Source organism: Rhincodon typus, unplaced genomic scaffold (assembly GCF_021869965.1).
Source record: "Rhincodon typus isolate 14 unplaced genomic scaffold, sRhiTyp1.1 hic_rhity00000826, whole genome shotgun sequence".
NCBI lineage: Eukaryota > Metazoa > Chordata > Chondrichthyes > Orectolobiformes > Rhincodontidae > Rhincodon > Rhincodon typus.
Window position 1 is genome coordinate 14,782 of NW_025966464.1, and position 20,489 is coordinate 35,270.

At 40.6% G+C, this 20,489-nt stretch overlaps 1 long non-coding RNA gene across 4 annotated transcripts in view; it reads right to left on the reverse strand.

The window, feature by feature from the left end:
* Positions 1 to 20,489, reverse strand: part of LOC125481085 — a 41,229-nt gene that overhangs the window by 14,373 nt on the left and 6,367 nt on the right. For 2 of the 4 annotated variants that reach the window (XR_007261194.1, XR_007261195.1), the window contains exons 2-3: positions 15,750 to 15,902; positions 1,143 to 1,266 (exon numbers count right to left, since the gene is read on the reverse strand). This is a non-coding gene — a long non-coding RNA (uncharacterized LOC125481085). The remainder of the gene's footprint in view (positions 1 to 1,142; positions 1,267 to 15,749; positions 15,903 to 20,489) is intronic. The other 2 variants (XR_007261193.1, XR_007261196.1) reach the window with 1 other exon arrangement.

Genomic DNA, 20,489 nt, shown 5'->3' on the forward strand with positions numbered 1-20,489 from the left:
GAAGGGAATATGTGTTTGGTGGTGGCATCTCGCTGAAGGTGGTGGAAATGGCAGCTAATGAACCACATTACTGCAGTACTGTCTGCAAAATGCAAAGTTAACTGCAAAGGCAAAACCATACCATTCTACATCACAGTGCCATCACGCCTAAGAACAGAAAAGAGTTTGATTAAATCACTAGTGCAGTGAAAGTAAATTGTGATGTTTTCAATCTGAGATCTTGGAAAAGTCCAGGTAAGATCACAGGTAAGCTATCCAAAGTAATATGCTAAAACAATTTTCCATTATTTGTTGGGAACTTTCAGGTAGTCATATGTTAATGGATACGTTTTTCAGTAATGATGCTATGCCCGAGCATCAGTTTCTCAGAGATAATATGGCAGATAATGGGAGTACAAAATTAATACCATCGCACTCTAACACATATCAAACAGATACTGAGGCCACATTATCCCATATCCATTATGGACCCAAATCTAAGATCTCAACTTGTCACTTTCCACGGAGAAATCTAATCCGTACAAAGCTGTACATTCACCGATGTAATTACGTACATATGGGGATCGCAAATGGTCATGAGTACTTGTTAAGATACAGTGATGGCAGAACACAATGCAATGCAGAGGGTTACGGACAATGGCACGATAACTAGGCAGCAAGGTGCATGCGATGGCAGATCCCCATGCAAGTGCCTGCATGAAATGGTGAAAAATATTTTATTCATTGATAATGATTATTGAATCATGTGGAAAAGTCTTAAGCACTCTTAAGAACATTAAGAATATATTTCAAAAATGCTGGTACAGTATCTACAAATATCTTTACATTTTAAAAAGCTGAAGCGCACAGCAGGTTGATTACAAAGACAAAACAGAACTATTTGGCGAGGCTTTTCATCTATGAATCTCTTTAGACTCAAGGTGATATTTTGAACTAAAAGCATATATTTAACACAGACAAGTAGAGAATACTAACTGCATAAAAATATTTCTGGTGAAACATTAATGCTTTATATTTTCTCTTTGTAGATGCTAGCTGAACTGCTGAGTACTTTCAGCATTTTCTAGTTTTATGTCAGATTTCCCAACTTTTGTTAAAGTGAAATAGTTATTGAAACTATAAAATAAGCTTGTATTTGATACCTGATCTTGATCATGAAACCCAAGTAATTTCTTCAAGGTAGTCGGTCACTGGATGATTTAAGCTGCTGCCGCTGTTGCTGTTGAAATCACTTGCAGGGATCAGGGAGAGTCAAGTTCTCTGCATCTGTTAAGTAGCAATTAATTACATAAGCACAAAAATAGTACTTTTGTGGTAATATCACAGAAAATAGAAGACAAGGCTTTGACCAATAAGTTGAAATATAATGAATGTAATTCCTTTATTCAAAAAGGGAGAAATGCAAAAATTGGGAAACTACAGACCAGTTTGCTTAATATCTATCAGAGGAAAATGATAGAAGCTATTTCGAAAGAAGTTGTAACAGGGTACCTGCACAAGTTCAAGACAATCAGGAAGTGTCAACATGGTTTTGTGAGAAGGAAATCATGTTTGGCCAATCTATGAAGTTCTTTGAGGAAGCATTGCATGGAGGTGGATAAAGGGGAACCAGTGGACGTACCATATTTAGATTTCCAGAAAGTGCTACATCAAAAGATTATTACAGAAAATAAGTGCTCATGGTGTAAGGGTAACAGACCAGCATGGATAAAAGGGGTGAACAAGAAGCAGAGACTGGCTGTAAATGTTTTTTTAGGTTGGCAAAATGTAATGAGTGCTGTGCCACAGGGATTATTGCTGGGACCGCAACTGTTTGTAATTTATATAAATGACTTAGTTGAAGTGACAGAAGGTATGGTCACTTTATTTAAGGAAGAATGTAAATGTGTCAGAGGTAATTCAGGTAAGTTTTACTAGACTAATACATGGAATGGGCTAGATGTCTTCTGAGGCAAGGTTGGACAGGCTAAGGCAATTATCCATTGAATTTTAAAGGGAGTAAGAGGCAATTTGATTGAAATACACAAAATCCTGAAGGGTCTTGATAGAGTAGATGTGGAGCAGTTCTCTTATTAGAGGATCTAGAACTCGGTTCCCAATTTAAAACAGGTATTAAAAAGATAATTTTCTTTCAGAGGATCCTGAGTCTTTGGAATGCTCTCTCCCTGAAAAGATGGTGAAAGCAGAGTTCTTGAATATTTTTAAGGTAGAGGTAGATAGATTGTTATTGATTAACAGGTTTAAAGGGTTATCATGGTGGGCAGGAATGGGGATTTGAAGTCACAATCAGATCAGCCATGATTTTATTGAATGACAGCAGGCTAGAGGAGCCAAATTATCTAACTCTGCCTTTGGTTCATATGTTTATTCACTTCGTTCCCATCTCATAGGCATTGATACCAACTGCACTACTCTGAACAATGTCCCAGCTGTCACTGCAGAAAGAGAGATTAATCACAAATCCTCATCTTTATTGTTCCGTTGTTCACTGAACCAGTTAGACTAACACAAATTCAGTTTATACGTTCAAAAAATAGGAAACTCTTCTTTTGGAAATTGCATGTGAAACTGAGTAATTCCATTGCTAGATGATATTTAACACTAGAAAACTGGAGTGTTAGCAAGATACGGTCTCTTTCCTGTTAATTGGATATCTGCAAGTTTGAAACAATAACTGTTTCCGGTCAAAGTCTGCTGTGATTTTGATCCTTCTTTTGGGCTTTCACTTCTTGCCCAAGTGTGCCAACTTGTTGGAATACATTTCTACAGCCACTGTAGCCATACATGTGAACTTGCATCGCACAGGATGGAGAGCTAACTGAGCTATCACGGCTAACACAATTATAATCAGTGCAAAAACATGGCCCTAATTAGGTTATCAACCAATAATTAATTTTTGTCTGAGGTTGCAAGGATCAGTAAATCATCCATTTATACAGGACCCAGAGCAAAGAGGATATAAAAATCTAAATTTTAGTTTGCAGGAAGTTCAATAAGAACAAGATCACTTCAGCTGTGATGCTGACATAACAGTAGAATTTCTTTCAGTAAAAATGTTCCCATCTCTGCTCAAGGAACCCATTTTTAAGGAGGAAGAGTCATTAGACTTGAAACATTAACCAGTTACTCTCTTCACAGGTGCTGTCAGATCTGCAGATGTCTCCAGCACTTTGTTTTTATTTACGATCACAGTATCTGCAATACTTTGCTTTCATTTTTGGTGGAATGTTTAAAGCAGACAAAGAGAAGCTTTTATATGAACATGAAGTTATGAAATTTGAACTGTTAGTCCGTAATTCTGCAGACTGATTTTTCATTTGAAAGAAATCATCTTTAAATGAGCCAAGATACCATCTTTTAAAACATTGCAGCAGTATCCTGACATACAAGAAAGGCTAAGCTTGAATTGGATTAATGCAGTTCCATTGTTTGAACCATCTGGAAAAGCCCAAGGAAAACGGATAACATACAACACATCCACAGAAACTACCAGAGACAAAGGAAAGCTATCAAGTCAGAGAAGTGCTGAAGATTCTCCTGGTTCAACTGCACCTTAAAGGCTCGACAATGGGAGATCAAAGCTCCCTTATTAATGCATATTACATCCTTATGTGCCAACAACCAGTGATCACGTGATCAAAATCCCACTTGGGAAGAACTATTATAAGAAGTGGGTCTGTTTGTTCCAGAAAGACAGTAACATCAAGAAGGCCTGCAGAAGTGAATAACAGCACCTGAATGCTCAGATCCTATCTCTGTTAGAAATTGGAATAAGATAGAAAATTTAAAATAAAAAAAAAAAGATCTTCAAGTACCATAGCATCCACTCTGGTAAAGGACTGATTGCAGTTTAAAAAGTGACTGTCTCCAGAAGAACTACCAAATTATATTGGCTGCAATACCACTGGACTATCAAAACAACCAAAAGGTATGTGGGAATGTCTGATTCTTTTGCTTATGAACTTAAAATTTCTTTTTTCCGATTCCACTTCTCCACAACTCTAACTTCTTCAGTTTGCTTGCTTGCAAATTCAGGATGGGTTTTATCATTTAATTATACTGTTTAATACTTCTGATTGAATTTACAATAAAAGCTAACTCCTCACATTTCATTAATCCAAGACCTGGCTGACCTGTTTCTTCATATGGTCTAGTACAGATTTAGGGAAATAAAGTTCAAAATCTATTATAGTCAACCTCACAGAGTGAGAAGTCACACAACATCAGGTTACAGTCCAACAGGCTTATTTGGAATCATACAAGCTTTTGGAGTGCAGCCCCATCATCAGGTGCAGTCAGAGAGCAGGGCACACAGACACAGAGATTATAGGCAGAGAGATCAAAAGATCATACAACTGGTATGAGTGGAGTGTCACATGAGAAGTCTCTGCAGGTGACCAAGAGTGTTAGACGGTGTGTAAAGTGTTTATAAAGTCACTATCAGTGCTGTGCTGTCATGACAATCAGGCAGAGCCATAGAATACACAAAAGGTGACAACTCAGGTCAGACACTGAATTGTAGATGTGAGGCTTTGTTCAGAATCCGTCTCAGAGTTTTAACCTCAGGCTGGTTTTATTCTGAAAGCAGGAATTTATAAAATGCCATGCTGACTGACTGCGACTACAAATTTTTTGAACAAAATAGAATGTATCTACAAATAAACAAATATCATGGATGGAATGATTCACCATTCACACATAAATGTGTGTGTGCGCGCGTCGATGCAGGCAAGGATGCCCCGAGGCATGGCGGAACCATGCAGACGCCACAACAGATGAATGGACACTGCGCAACAAAATCACCAGACAGCAATGTTCCCTCCCAGTCAGGGAACACTTCAGCGGTCAAGGGCATTCAGCTTCCAATCTTCGGGTACGTGTACTCCAAGGCAGTCTCCGAGATACATAATAACGCTGAATCACCAAGCAGAAACTGACAGCCAAGTTTCGTACTCATGAAGACAGCCTCAACTATGATCTTGGGTTCATGTCACGCTACAGGTGACCCCACCACACTGTTCTGTATCTGTAAAATCTTCCTTACTTTCCTGATTTGACAGCATCACCTTGATAAATTGCTATGACCTCGCTACCTTAATTAGTTTGCATAGTTTTGATCTAAGAACTCAGAATAAAACTCCTTAAGTAGAACTACTTGTTACACTCTCTCTCACATACATACTCTCTCACAGACAAACTCTTTCAGACACACACAACCCCCATGGGGTAAATCATTTCATCCAAGATGTTTGTTTATTTGCAGATACATTCTATTTTGTTCAAAAAACACACAATTTGTAGTCACAGTTAATCAGTGTGGCACCTTATAAATTCAACTTTTGGAACAAAACCACCCGATTCCAGGTTAAAACTCAGACAGATTCTGAACAAAGCTTCAGATCTACAATTCAGTGTCAGACCGGAGATGTCACTTTTTGTATATTCGTATACAAATCAGGCTCTGATTGTCACGACAGCACAGCACAGTGTCTTTATAAACACTTCACACACCGTTTAACACTCTTGGACACCTGCAGAGACTTCCCATCTCACATTTCACTGATACCAGTTGTATGATCATTTGATCTCATTGCCTCCAAATGCTGTGTCCAGGTGCCTTACTCTCTCACTTTATCTGACGAAGGGGCTGTGCTATGAAAGCTTGAGAGATTCCAAATAAACCTGTTGGACTATAACCTGGTGTCATGTGACTTCTGACTTTGTCCACCCCAATCCAACACTGGCACCTCCACATCATGGCAACCTCAGTGAATGAGAGGAACTTACTCAACCCTCTGGACTTCATCAGAACAACACTGTAGTTTTGTATTATCAGTATAGACAGATATTTCTTCTAAGTTATCACTGACTGGAAGTGGATCTTACCATAAACTATTTGCTACTGACAATATTGAATATTTAATAGTGGGTCCAATGATTTGACATTACCTGGCACTGTTCACTGTCTGCAACTCCACATTTTCTAAATATATGTCCTCCTCTATCTCAATAAATGCAGCATTGGCAACATACATTTTAGAGGTCTGCAAATCTTTTGGTTTATCCAAATTAAGGAACCATCCTGTATAAGGACACATTGCACCAGAATTGGAAAGGGACTAATATAGTGGCAGGGAGATTTGCTAGAGCTGCTGGGAAGGATTTAATCTATTAAGGGGGTATGGGTGGGACCCAGGGAGATAGTGAGGAAAGAGATCAGTCTGAGACTGGTACAATTGGCAAAAGGAGTAGGTCAAAAAGACAGGGCAGGCAGGAACAACACAGAATGAAATAGGACTGAAAAATTAAACTGCAGTTATTTCAATGCAAGAGGCCTAACAGGTAAGGCAGATGAACCCAGGGCATGGTTAGGAACATGGGACAGGGATATCATAGCAATTACAGAAACATGGCTCAGGGATGGACAGGACTGGCAGCTTAATGTTCCAGGGTATAGGGGCTATGGGAAGGATAGAAAGTGGGGGGGGCAACAAAGGAGGGGAAGTGGCATTTCTGATTAGGGATAACATTACTGCTGTATTTGGGGAGGATATTGCTGGGTATACATGCAGGGAAGTTATTTAGGTGGAACTGAGAAATAAAAAAGCGGTGGTCACCTGATTGGGATTGTACTATATGCCCCTCCAATAGTCAGCGGGAAATTGAGAAACAAATTTGTAAGGAGATCTTAGTTATCTGTAAGAATAATAGGGTGGTTATGGTAGGGGATTTTAATTTTCCAAACATAGACTGGGACTGCCATAGTGTTAAGGGCTTGGATGGAAAGGAATTTGTTAAGTGTGTATAAGAAAATTCTGACTCAGTGTGTAGATGTACCTACTTGAGAAGGTGCAAAACTTGACCGACTCTTGGGAAAGAAGGCAGGGCAGGTGACTGAAGTGTCTGTGGGGCAGCACTTTGGGGCCAGTGGCCATAATTCTACTAGTTTTAAAATAGTGATGGAAAAGAATAGACCGGATCTAAAAGTTAGAGTTCTAAACTGGAGAAAAGCCAATTTTGATGGTATTAGGCAAGACCTTTCAAAAGTTGATTGGGGATGGATGTTTGCAGGTAAAAGGATGGCTGGAAAATGGGAAGCCTTCAAAAATGAGATGAGAATCCAGAGACGGTATGTTCTTGTTTTTTTAAAGGGCCAGGCTGGTAGGTATAGTAAATGCTGGGTGACTAGAGAAATCGAGGTTTTGGTCAAGAATAAGGAGGAAGCATATGTCAGATATAGACAGCAGAAATCGAAAGATTCCCTAAAAGGCAGTAGGAGTATACTTAAGAGGGAAATCAGGAGGACAAAAAGGGGACATGAGATAGCTTTCGCAAATAGAGTTAAGGAGAATCCAAAGGGATTCTACAAATACATTAAGAACAAGAGAGTAACTAGGAACAGAATACAGCCCCTTAAAGATCAGCAAGGCCACCTATGTGTGGAACCGCAGCAGATGGGCGAGATACCAAACATGTACTTGGCATCAATGTTTGCTGCAGAGAAGGATATGGGAGCTAGAGAACTTGGGGAAATAAATAGCAACATCTTGAAAAATGTTCATATTACAGAGGTGGTGGTGGTGCCGAAAGTCTTAAAATGCATAAATGTGGATAAGTTCCCGGGACATGATCAAGCGTACTCTGGCACTCTGTAGGAAGCAAGGGAGGTGATTTCTGGGCCCCTTGCTTACATCATCAATAGCCATAGGTGAAGTGCCAGAAGACAGGAGGTTGACTAACATGATGCCACTATTTAAAGAAGGTGGTAAGGAAAAGCCAGGGAACTATAGACCGAAGAGCCATATCGGTGGACAAGTTGTTGGAGGGAATCCTGAAAGACAGGATTTACAAGTATTTGGGAAGGCAAGGATTGATTAGGGATAGTCAACATGGCTTTGTGTGTGGGAAATCATGTCTCATGAACTTAATTAAGTAACAAAGAGGATTGATGAGGGCAGTAAGGCGTTTGACAAGTTTCCTCATGGTAGACTGATTAGCATGGAATACAGGGAGAACTAGCTATTTGGATACAGAACTGGCTCGTAGAAGATACAGGGTGGTGGTGGAGGGTTGCTTTTCAGACTGGAGGCCTGTGACCAGCATTGTGCCACAAGGATCGGCGCTGGGTCCACTGCTTTTCATCATTTACATAAATTATTTGGATGTGAACATAGGAGGTATGATTAGTTATTTTGCAATGACACCAAAATTGGAGGTGTAGTGGACAATGAAGAAGATTACCTTAACATACAATGGGATCTTGATCAGATGGGACAATGGGCCAAGGAGTGGCAGATGGAGTTTAATTTAGATAAATGTGAGGTGCTGCATTTTGGAAAGACAAATCAGGGCAGGACTTATATACTTAATGGTAAAGTCCTGGGGAGTGTTACTGAACAGAGACCTTGGAGTGCAAGTTCACAGTTCCTTGAAAGTGGAGTAACAGGTAGACAGGATAGTGAAGGAGGAGTTTGGTACGCTTGCCTTTATTGGTCAGTGCATTGAGTATAGGAGTTGGGAGGTCATTTTGTGCCGTACAGGACATTGGTTAGGCCACTATTAGAATATTGTGTGCAGTTCTGGTCTCCCTGCTATAGGAGGGACGTTGTGAAACTTGAAAGGGTTCAGAAAAAGATAACAGTGCGGAGCTGGAGGAACACAGCAGGCCAGGCAGCAGAGGAGCAGGAAAGCTGACGTTTTGGATCAGCACCTCCCAGTCACGAACCACTTCAACTCTCCCTCCCATTCCCTGGACAACATGTCCATCCTGGGCCTCCTCCAGTGTCACAACCATGCCACCCAGAAACTGGAGGAAGAGCAGCTCATATTCCGCCTTGGAAGCCTACAACCCAATGAAAAGATTTACAAGGATGTTGTCAGGGTTGGAAGGCTTGAGCTATAGGGAGAGGCTGAATAGACTGGGGCTACTTTCCCTGGAGTGTCGGAGGTTGAGGGGTGACCTTATAGAGTGACTTTATAAGATCATGAGGGACATGGATAGGGTAAATAGCCAAGTTCTTTACCCCAGGGTGGGGGAGTCCAAAACTGAAGGGCACAGGTTTAAGGTGAGAGGGGAAAGATGTAGAAAGGACCTAAGGGGCAACATTTTCATGCAGAGGGTGGTGTGCATTTGGAATGAGCTGCCAGAGGAAGTGGTGGAGGCTGGTACAATTGCAACATTTAAAAGGCATCTGGATGGGTATATGAATAGAAAGGGTTCAGAGGGATATGGGCCAAATGCTGACAAGTGGGACTAGATTTATGTATGATAGCTGGTCAGCATGGACGAGTTGGACCAAAGGGTCTGTTTCTGAGCTGTATATCTCTGTAACTCTGTCATTTGGTTACAAAAGTACAAGAAGTTACCAAGATCTCAGGGCACAGTCTGAGAATTAGAGATAGACTGATCAAGAAGGATGTTAGGAAGCACTTCTATACATAAATGGTGGTCGTGGTTTGGAACGGTCTTCCACAAATGGCAATTATTACTAGATCAGTTGTTAGTTTTAATCTCAGAGATAATTTTTTTGTTAATCAAAAGGTATTAAGGGATACAGGCCAAAGGCAGGTATATGAACTTTAGCCACATATCAGCCATGATCTCATTAAATGGTGGAACAGGCTTGAAGGGCTGAATGGCCTATTCCTGTGTACCACAGAAAAGGGCAAGTGAATTCGAGCACATATCTTTTGAAATCACTGATTCCACATATAAAATCCTCTTTCAGAATCACCTGAATTTATAGAGGTTTCCTTTTCAAACCCAAGTAGTTCCTTTCTTGTTTGGAGTAAACAGAGCAACATAGGGGTTTAATACAAACACAATTCTTTTCCCATGAACAGAATGCAGAGGGTGCAGCCTTGTCATATTGTCCTAAACTTCATGAGGAGGAATCCAAACTGGACAGAACTCAGGGGAAAGAATGCACCAGATGCATCGCTCCATTCAGAGCTCCACTCTGCTCGCCAGTTCTCTTTCTCTTTCTTTCCTCCCTTCTTTCCTCTCCCTCTGTAGTAATTCTATCCCCACGCCCCACCTCTTCAACCACCTACCTAATGAGTCGGGAAGGAGCCAAGCTGCGACCGGGAACCACGTGGCGGAAGCTGAACACGCGGGTTGTGTCCTGCAGCAATGGTGGATCAAGTGTGGGCCAGAGCAATGGCAATAGACTAAGAGTGAGCCGGCAAGAGTGGGTCAGTGAGGCAGCGGCGGTGACAGTGGGACTTTGGCGGAGGCATGGCAAGGGCCGAGTGGGACCGTGGCAGTGAAAAGAAAAGTTGGACTTTAAGTTAAGTTATCTTCTTTTTCTTATCTTATAAGTTAATGTGAATGGCACCATGTATGTACAGCAAAGGTACACACTTTTCACTGTATTTTTACATTGAATACACATGACAATAAATTATTCAATTCAATTCTTTAGTGATGCAATGCAGATAAAAAAGGAAGGTAGCCTGGAAAGGGACAGAAAAGCAAAAAAAACAGAAAGCATTAGACAAGTGGATGCTACTTATAGATAGCAGTAATATATATTTCCGTTCAAAATTAGTCCTGAATCTGCCATCAAGACCTTTCACCAGAATACTGATAGAAGCATACTAGAATGTCCACATGTAATAAAGTTGTATCTCTAATTTCTCAAATGAAATTAAAGTCAGGTTACAGAGGGCACTTTCACTTCAATTTGCATTGTATTTGATTCCAACTATCATGCAAAAGAGCAACATTCTCATCAGATGCCATTCCAGCTGCCATATGATAAGAATTTACTTGCATCTCCACTGTGTCCAACTGGTTAATATGAAGCACCTAGTGCGTTGGTGAAGAAACCAGTTTTATGTGCTAGTTTGCATCTCAATTTCAGCTTACACTGCTGGTTAACAACAGTGTGAAGAAAACAAGTCTTTGCAAGTCTCTCACATTCGGCATACAGTCTCTGCATCAGCAAGTCCTCAATTATCACTCCTCATGATAACATATGGAAACTAAGTCTCTCGTGCCCTCAGTTTAAATCTTCAGAGGAACTCAGAAGAGATTTGACCCTCTGATAAAAAGACTCAAACTCTTAAAGGCGGACTAGTGTTTAAACATTTAATCTTTCCAGCAACTCCTGCAACCTAGCCATGCCACATGTAGTGCTTTGCATTCCTACTCAGTAGGTAGACGGTGAACCTGACATTCGGTTAGCCCAGCATCTTCATAAATTTTGTCCAAGCTTGCACTATGGAGAGGACACTCATTTTTATTGCAAGGGATTAATACAATATTGGAGACAACAATTACAAGTGACAAGCCCAACTAGTGTAGAGAAATGGCTATCTTTGACGGTTTTGGGGGGTTGAGTCTAACAATAGCCTTGCACTGGTCAGCCACCAGCCACTGGAAATCTGGCAGTGTCTAATTGGTAAGGTCCTAATCTAGTTCTGCCAAACTCCTTCAATGGGTGCTTTTAAGTTAGAATCTCCGCTCAACAAATGGAGAGAAGCCATCATACCAGGCAAACAGACTGAAACAAAATGCCAACTCTGATTCACCAGCCGATACATCAATGGAATCAGAAAATGACTTTCAGCTGGTCAAAATCTGTTCAAGATAGCTGTGACTGACATGGAACTTGATAGCTTGAATATTGACATAACTTCGTTACCAGAGATCAGGCTCAGTGAAAGTGGATCACTTTAAACAAAAACATCACACATTCATCTAGCAGGAGAAAAATTCACAGGAACACATGAGAAACTTGTAGACTTTGCTATAATGACATCACTACTCTCAATAATAGAACACCTACAACTGGTTCAGAACGTGATCTCTCTCTCTGTATCTCAACTTAACCAGGACCAGTTAATCTCATATTCTAACACTCTGCTTGAATAGAGAGGCAAAAGATTAGTTCAACGAGGAACTTAACACAGCAATCGACACAACAATCAGCGTAATTCCTAAATTTTTACCTTCTGGGCAATTTCAATGCAAGAATACATGTGGACCAGGAGGCCTGGCAGTCCTACCTTGGTCAGCATGTCCTGGTAAAGATAAATAAGAACACTCAGACCACTTGAGTTGTCTACCATAAACTACTACCATGAGGTTTCTGCAGTAACATCTTATTTCAGAACACACTATGCCACAAGATATCCTAGAAACATCAACTTTAGGGCACTGGCGCTAGCTGGGTATGGTCATTACTAGATATGACTCTGAACAGCATTCTCAACTTGTGCCGTTACCACAGATCACTCCTTGGCGTGTACCAGGGTTAGGCTGTAACCGTTGAAGTTTCTTCAGTCAAAGTAGAAATGCCGTCACAGAGACGTCCCACATGGAAACAGGCCCTTCGGTCCAACTCGTCCATGCCGACCAAGTTTCCCCGAACTAGACTGATCCTACTTGCCTGTATTTGGCCCATATCCCTCCAAACCCTTACTTTTCATGTATCTATTCAAATGTCTTTTAAATAGTGTATCTATACCTGCATCTACCACTACTTCTATGTGAAAATGTTGCCCCTCGAATCCCTTTTAAATCTTTCTCCTCTCACAGTAAAAGTACACCCCCGAGTTTTGAACTCCACCCACTGCAAGAAAAAAAGACCTTTTTCAGAAAAAAAAAGTGATGAGAAAAGAAACATCCATCTCCTCTAAAAATGCTTCCAGGTCTCAATTGGCAGGATCTGTCACCTGGCACAACTTTCAACATGGGCACAGTGGGAAAACAACTGTTCTGCCAAGGATATCATCACATCTAAATTTCCATTTGGTGGACTTTCTCATACCAGCTGAAGGGACAAACTAGGTGTGAAAGTGTCATTGATGCAACCTCAACTGATGTGTTCTGTTTTCTGCCAAATAGATTTTTCTGCTGAATAAGTATATTCACCTTATCTATGTCCCTCATGATTTTATAAACCTCCATAAAAGGTCACCCCTCAACCTCCCACACTCCAATGAAAAACATCCCAGCTTGTCCTTATAACTCAAACTCTAGTCTTGGCAACATTCTGGTAAATATTTTCTGAACCCTCTCCAATTTAATAATATCCTTCCTGCAGCAGGATGGTTAGCACTGTACGCAGTACTCCAGAAGGGAGGCTCACCAATGTCCTATACAACGTCAACATGATGTCCCAACTCCTACACCCAATGGTCTGAGCAATGAAGGCAAGCTTCTTAACCACCCTGTCTACCTGCGATACAACTTTCAAAGAACTACCTGAACCCCTGGGTCTCTGTTTGACAACACAACCGAGGCCCTACCATTAACTATATAAATCCTGCCCTTGTTTGTTGTACCAGAATGCAAAACATGTACCTCACATTTATCCAAATTAAACTCCATCTACCACTTCACAGCCCACTGGCCCAATTGCTCAAGATCCCTTTGTAATCTTAGATAACCTTCTTCACTGTTCATTACAGCACCAATTTTGGTGTCATCTGCAGACTTACCATCCATGCCTCTTATATTCTCATCCAAATCATTTATGTGAGTGACAAACAAAAGTTTACCCAGCAGCGACTCTTGCAGAACACCAATGGTTAGATGACTCCAGTCCGAAAAAACAGTCTCTTACCATCAAGCCAATTTTGTATCCAATTGAATTGAACTGAATTAGGTTTATTGTCACACGTACTCACATGAACATAGAACAGTACAGCACAGTACAGGCCCTTCAGCCCACGATGAAGTACAGTGAAAAGTTCACAACTCACCATCTTAGGTACGAAGGTGCCTAGGTACAGAATCTTAGGTACAGAGCAGAAAAATAATGAAAACAAAATTTAAAAAGTTAAACATTACAGTCCTTCTTACTAAGAAGGTAGAAAAACAAAGAAACACACAGTTAACAGTTCCAACACCAGAGTCCATAAGCACCTGGCCATGCTAGGCTCGCACTCCTCACAAAGGCTCAACCTCATCCCTGCTCCAGCTTTCGCCACCAGCTGCCCTCGGCTCGCTGCCCTTGGCAAGCTCTCCCTGAATCCCATGCGATCTAACTTTAATTAGTCTACCATGCAGAACCTTGTCAAAAGCTTTACTGAAGTCCGAAGACAATGTCTACCCCTCTGCTCTCAATCTTTTTGGTTACATCCTCAATCATCTTCGGGTCCACGGTTGACACTACCTTATTAAAAATTTTTTTTAAAAAGTTCCTCAACTTTGGGGACTATTGGAGAGACCATAACTAGGGGACAGTTTAAAGATAAGGAATCTCCAATTTAAGACAAATGTGAGAAGTATCATGACACTGAGGAATTCTCTTCCCCAGAGAGCAGTGGAAACAGAATTATTGAATTTTTTTAAGGCAGATTTAGATAAGTTCTTGACTAACAAGAGAGTCAAATGGTGAAGAAACTCAGCAAGTCTGACAGCATCTGTGGAGAGGGAAATAGAGTTAAGATTTCAAGTCCAATGACTCTTCTTTGGACCTTTAAAGGACACCAGTATATGTTGACTTCATTGATCTCACCAAGGCATTTAACGTTGTGAGCAGAGATGGTCTATTTAAAATGCTGGAGAAGATTGGCTTCCTGTCAAAACTGCTCTAAGTAATTACATTCTCTCTGGACACCATAAGTAATGCAAACGGAGATAGGACAATATCTGAACACTTCCAGATTTGGAGTGGGGTTAAACATGATTCTGTTCTGGAAGTGATGCTCTTTGCCACTATTATAAGTCTTCAAATTAGCTGCAGAGTGCCTACTTACATTCCAAAACCGTCGAAAAGCTGTTCAGGCTTGCTGCTCTGCAATCCAAGACAAAAGTGCACCAACTCAGGGGCAGCACCGCGGCTCAGTGGTTAGCACTGCTGTCTCACAGCACCAGGGACCCGGGTTTGATTCCACCCTCGGGTGGCTGTCTGTGTGGAGTTTGCACATTCTCCCTGTGTCTGTGTGGGTTTCTGCCAGGTGCTCCGGTTTCCTCCCACAGTCCAAAGATGTGCAGGTAAGGTGGATTAGCCATGCTAAATTTCCTGTAGTGTCCAGGGCTGTGTAAGTTAGGTGGATTAGACATGGGAAATGCTGGGTTACAGGGAAAGGGTAGGGGGATGGGTCTTGGTAGGAAGCTCTTCATTGGGGCGGTGTGGACTTGTTGGGCCGAATGGCCTGTTTCCGCACTGTAGGAATGCTATGACTCTATGATCTATGAAGTCCCCAGTGGGCAGTTGTCCTATGCTGATGATGCTGCACTAGCAATCCATAGTGAAGAACATCTTCAGCAGCAAGTGGACAAACTCACTGATACCTCAAACAAATCTGATTCGACTTTCACAGTCGGAAAGGCAACTATCATGTATCAGGGTGTTACCATATCACCAGCATTGACAATGTGATGCAGAAGGATTTTGATGGCTTCAACATCTGAATTCCAAAATCCCTAGCAGTCTGTTGTTGTTGCTGAAATCAAAATTTGCATCACAAGAGTTGCAGCTGTTATACCCGTGCTGAGTATGAGTGTGGAACAACTACCTGACTGAGAACACCAAACTGCAAGTCTACCAAGCCAGTGTTCTCAGTGTACTCCTATACAGTGGTGAGTTCTGGATAATAGATGCTTGTCAGTAGAAAAGGCAGAACAGTTTGCATCTTCACTGTCTCAGATGTACATTCGGAATTTCTTAGCAGGACAGCATCACAAACTCAGATCCTTGAGCATGCTAATTCCATCAACATACGCTCATTGCTAAGCCGAGTATGTCCATGCTAATTTGGTCACATTTATTGACTAGATGATAAATGTATACCTAAAGATCTTCACGTAGTGAATTGGCTACTGGTCCACGACCTCCTGGATATCCCAATTCTTTGCTACAAGTAAGATACAAAGATGGTGGACATTGACACTGTCAACTGGGAGAGTCACTGGTGGCTGTGACTTCGAGGCTGAATGCAAGGTACTGGAAGAGACAAACAGAAACAAAAACCTCACATGGTGAATAAAGCAACTCAGGTTAAATAGATGGCAGTGAATCATACACTTTCTCAGATGGCAGTCTTTGCAGTTTACATAATGCAGAGACTGCTGTGTTGAAGTGTGACTCGAGGCACAGGGTTCCGCAAACAATCATTTTATAAGACAGAAGACTTCCACTGCATCTCAACAGCCAGTACCAATTCTAGAAATCTAATCCATTTGACTTGGTGCATATGAGATGTATTAGCTTGATATTGTCCTTTGATTTGGAACTGCATTTATAAAAATATCCAGTTTGGAAACCAAGGTGGATGGGATTGCTACACTTTTTAAAAGCAAGCGGCCAACACATACCAAGTGCTGTTTACACTGCTGTTTGTTCAACCAATGGTTTTGGCATCAGGGCAGGGGGTGGGGGCAGGAAGATGACTGCAAACAAGCTGGAACCAGAGGCCTGTACAACATGGGATTCAGCCGCCAACAAGCAGCAGATTAGTTGGCGGAGTAGTGACCAGTTGGCAAAAGGTCTTAAGCCTGTCAATAGCTGTGATTAGCACACAAGTAGATGAAAAACTTGGGGGTCCAAACAGAAAAGCCAATGTTGCAGAAGAATCCAGAAAGTGAGATGCAAGTTGTGAACTAATTGCTCTATGCCTCTGTGACAGTACCTAGAGAAGCAAGATCCAGAGCCAAGTCCTGACAAATAAAAAGTGCATTTTGCAGTCCACAGCCAACCCTGTGTTTAGGGACCAATGAACCGCCTTCCCAGTTTTTCCTTCCACAATAGTTCCAAAGATTTGTGTGTCTTCATGGGTGGGTGAGTTATAAGTGGGGTACAGTCTTAGCTGGTATAGTTCGATGCTGATAGTTGAAAGCTGTAGCTCGAATCAATTTGTAATAAATAGTAAGTCTTGTTAAGTACAGTGCGAACCAAGTTTCTGTCTCTCAACATGGGTCTAAAAAGACATTTAAACTGGGAAATTTCACATTCTTTTATGAAAATTTTGGGAACAGTAGGGCTTGATTTTCAGTGCAATACCAGAATAAGGCTTCCTTTTCAAAGTATCTAGAGAATTTCTTTTCTTTTCTAGGTCACTCATTTGGGTCTGTTTCTTTGACTAAATTAGACAAAATATCATACATAACTGAATTTCAGTAACTCCCTGATGCAAAAGCATGAATCCTCCAATTAATATGGTCCTATCAATTACTTTTGTCATTGGAAATTAATATCTGCCTCTGTGAAGCTTATCTTAAAGAAGCATTGAAAGTTTTTCAGTTCTGTTATCATGCTCTGCCTCACCATATCTGTCAATTATGTGATAAAGTAAACATTTTAGTGGAACTAAACAAAGAAGAAATCATCCAAATCAAGAAATCAAAGAAATTCAAAATTGACACTGTCAACTGGGAGAGTCACTGACAGCTGTGACTTCTTGAGAATTAAAGAAGCGAACAGAAACAAAAAGCTCACCTGGCGAAGAAAGCAGCTCAGGTTAAATGAAGGACAGTATATGGTTGCAGTAGACAATTATTCACAGCCTAAACAAGAATCTTTATTTTCTGCATTATTCCTCAGCAAACAGACTATCAATAATAGCTTACCTTTCAACAAGAGTACTCTTAATTTGTTTCCTACGTCTTCTTCCAAAGGGTTTTTAAAAATTAAAATATTAGAAATATTAAAATCAGCTATGCAATATTCCCAGTACTCCCTGCAGTTTTCTGTTGCAACTACTGATATCTCCCAAGCCACCAAAAGCTACACAAAGTAAATAACCAGAATATAATTACCATATTACATAATTCATCTGTAGGAGAATTATCAGGCAGGTTTGGAATGGATGATGTAGAAGATAAAGGTGGATACTCAGTGACATTTTTACCCTGTTATAGATGTTCTGATGGTTTACAAAGATAGATATCAAAGTAAATTACTAACCTAATTCAACTGATTAAGAATCAAATCATAAACACTACAGGATTTGTAAAATTGTTACTTGAGCCAAATGATTAAGAGTGTCATAGTTTATTCCAGTCTTGATTGCTGTTCATATTATTACCAAGGTACTGTGCAATGCTTTATCTTCCTGAAAAGTTTCTTTTGCTGCAACATTGTAACTGGTGTAGTTACAACAATGTGCTTCATAACATTAAAAGGCATTGAAAATTCAGCTTCTTCAGTCCTAATACTCAGTACACCCTCTCTGTTTTTACAATTCTGCCCTCCTTTGGATCAATCTGCTTCCTCTTTAGCAGTTTGGGCTTTAGAAAAATAGCTCAACCCTTGTCAGTACAAAAAAAAATCATCCAAATGTATAATCGTAGCGAAAAAGGTGTACTGAGAAGGAATGTCTAAATAATCATGCACGCAAGCAAGCAGGAGGGGATCACAAGACAACCGCACCCTCAAATTGTTTTCAACCTCACCCTAAATTGTTTTCAAATATCACATTAATTCCTGTGATGAGATAAACCAGAAGATTAGGTAGGAGGTTCATGGCCGGTGATGAAAACAGTTGATCAGCACACAGATTGTTGTACATTTGAGACTAAATAATAACCAGAGAACTGATTTTTTTCACAAGTTCGTAGCCTGAAATCCAAATCTTTCAGCTTATCCGTTAGTATAACAAGTCATTGGCCATCTTCCAGGGCTCAGCAAATTTATATAGACACTGATGCTCCATATTTGATTCCAACTCTGCTTCGAATTCAATTGGATGAGGGGTGAAATGTACTTAGCAAGGATTCTCGTTTCTGGATAGATGTCAATAACCCATGCGGGACAGCATTTGAGGCAAGTGAGGACAGCATCAGGCTCATCTGTGACTCTCCAGCAACACATATCCTGCTGACAGTCACTATCCAGGCTCATAGATGAATAAAGAAAAAAGCTGTGCATGTTGGAAATCAGAAACAAACAGAAATTGCTGGTAAAACTAAGTATGCATGGCAGCATTTGTGGAGAGAAAGCAGAGTTAACGTTTCAGTTCCAGAACTACCAGTTCTGAAGAAGGGTCACTGGACCCAAAATGTTAACTCTGCTTTCTCTCCACAGATGCTGCCAGACCTGCTGAGTTTTTCCAGCAATTTCTGTTTTTGTTCATAAATAAATAGTTGTTATCCAAGCAAATGCCATTCATGGATATGTAATTCAGCAAGGAGTTAACATTTTCAAGTGGGAGAAGATTGGTGATTGGAAATATGTCTTCTCTCATTCCTGCATATGCACCATTTAGTGTTCAATTACATATCCGAAAATAATATATTTCAGCCAACCTTAATTTTAGATAGAAGCAGATAACTTGAATCTATGGGTGCATGGTTAAGCCATGCCATTCTGCACACAGTTACACAATGTTGTGCCAAGTGCTTAATGTTTTGAATTAGATGAACTGTAAACTGTACTTTCACTATTGCAATAGGTTAATTAGTAAGATTCTGCTAACAATGCCTACAAAGTGTACTACCTAATATCTGAAGATGAAGGGCACACAATTCTGTAAGAAACTCCCTCTAATATACAACAGTGTCTATAGTATAACTATTACATCTGGGGAACGAAACTCACCTCCAGAATAAAGCTGAAATTTTGCCAACTATTTGTCAGCCAAGCTTTAACCTCAAGTCCTAGCCACACAGCATTGCGATATACCAGCTGGAACCAATCAACGTGGCTCCCACGGTGAGAATTAAAAGATAATCAAGATAAAATCTAACAGGAAGTCTGGTTATGGCTCTCAAACACCCGAGTTGCAGGAGGAAGACTGCAAAGCCACTTCACTTAGATTGGAAGGGTCCATGTAAACAGTCACATATTCCAAACTTCCTTAGATTTTGGAAGGGTCTCAGAACTGGAAAATAACAAATTAATACCTTATTCAAGAAGATGTTTCAGACAAGATAGAGAGGGATATAAGGGGTGGGGAGGGGAGTTGGGTTGCGTTACAAATAAGGGAGAATATGACAGCTGTACTGAGTAAGAACACCCTGGAGGGCTCATCCAATGAGACCATATGAGTACAGCTCAGGAAGGAAGCAATCACTTTACTGGGATCGTATGACAGATGTTCCAACATTCAGCAGGTGAAAGAGGAACAGATATATAGACAGATTGTGAAAAAATGTAAAAATAACAGGGTTTTGTGGTGGGTGATTTTAATTTCCCCTTTATTGACTGGGACACACTTAATACAAGGGGTTTGGAGAGTGAGGGGCAGAACTTGTAAGGTGTGTCCAGGATAGCTTTTTGAAACAATATATAAATAGTCCAACTAGGGAACAGGCCATACTAGACCTGATATTAAGGAAATGAATCCAGCCAGGGATCGAAGTTTCACTGGGGGAGCATTTTGGGAACACTCCCCATAATTCTGTAAGTTTTAAGTTACTTATGGATAAGGATAACAGTAGTCCTCGGGTGAAAGTAATAAATTTTGGGGGAAGGCTAACAACCAACAAAATATTAGGCAGGAACTGGGAAATGTAAATTGGGGGCAGCTGTTTAAGGGTAAATCCACATCTTGCATGCTGGAATTTTTTTTTTTTTTTTTTTTTTTTTTTTTTT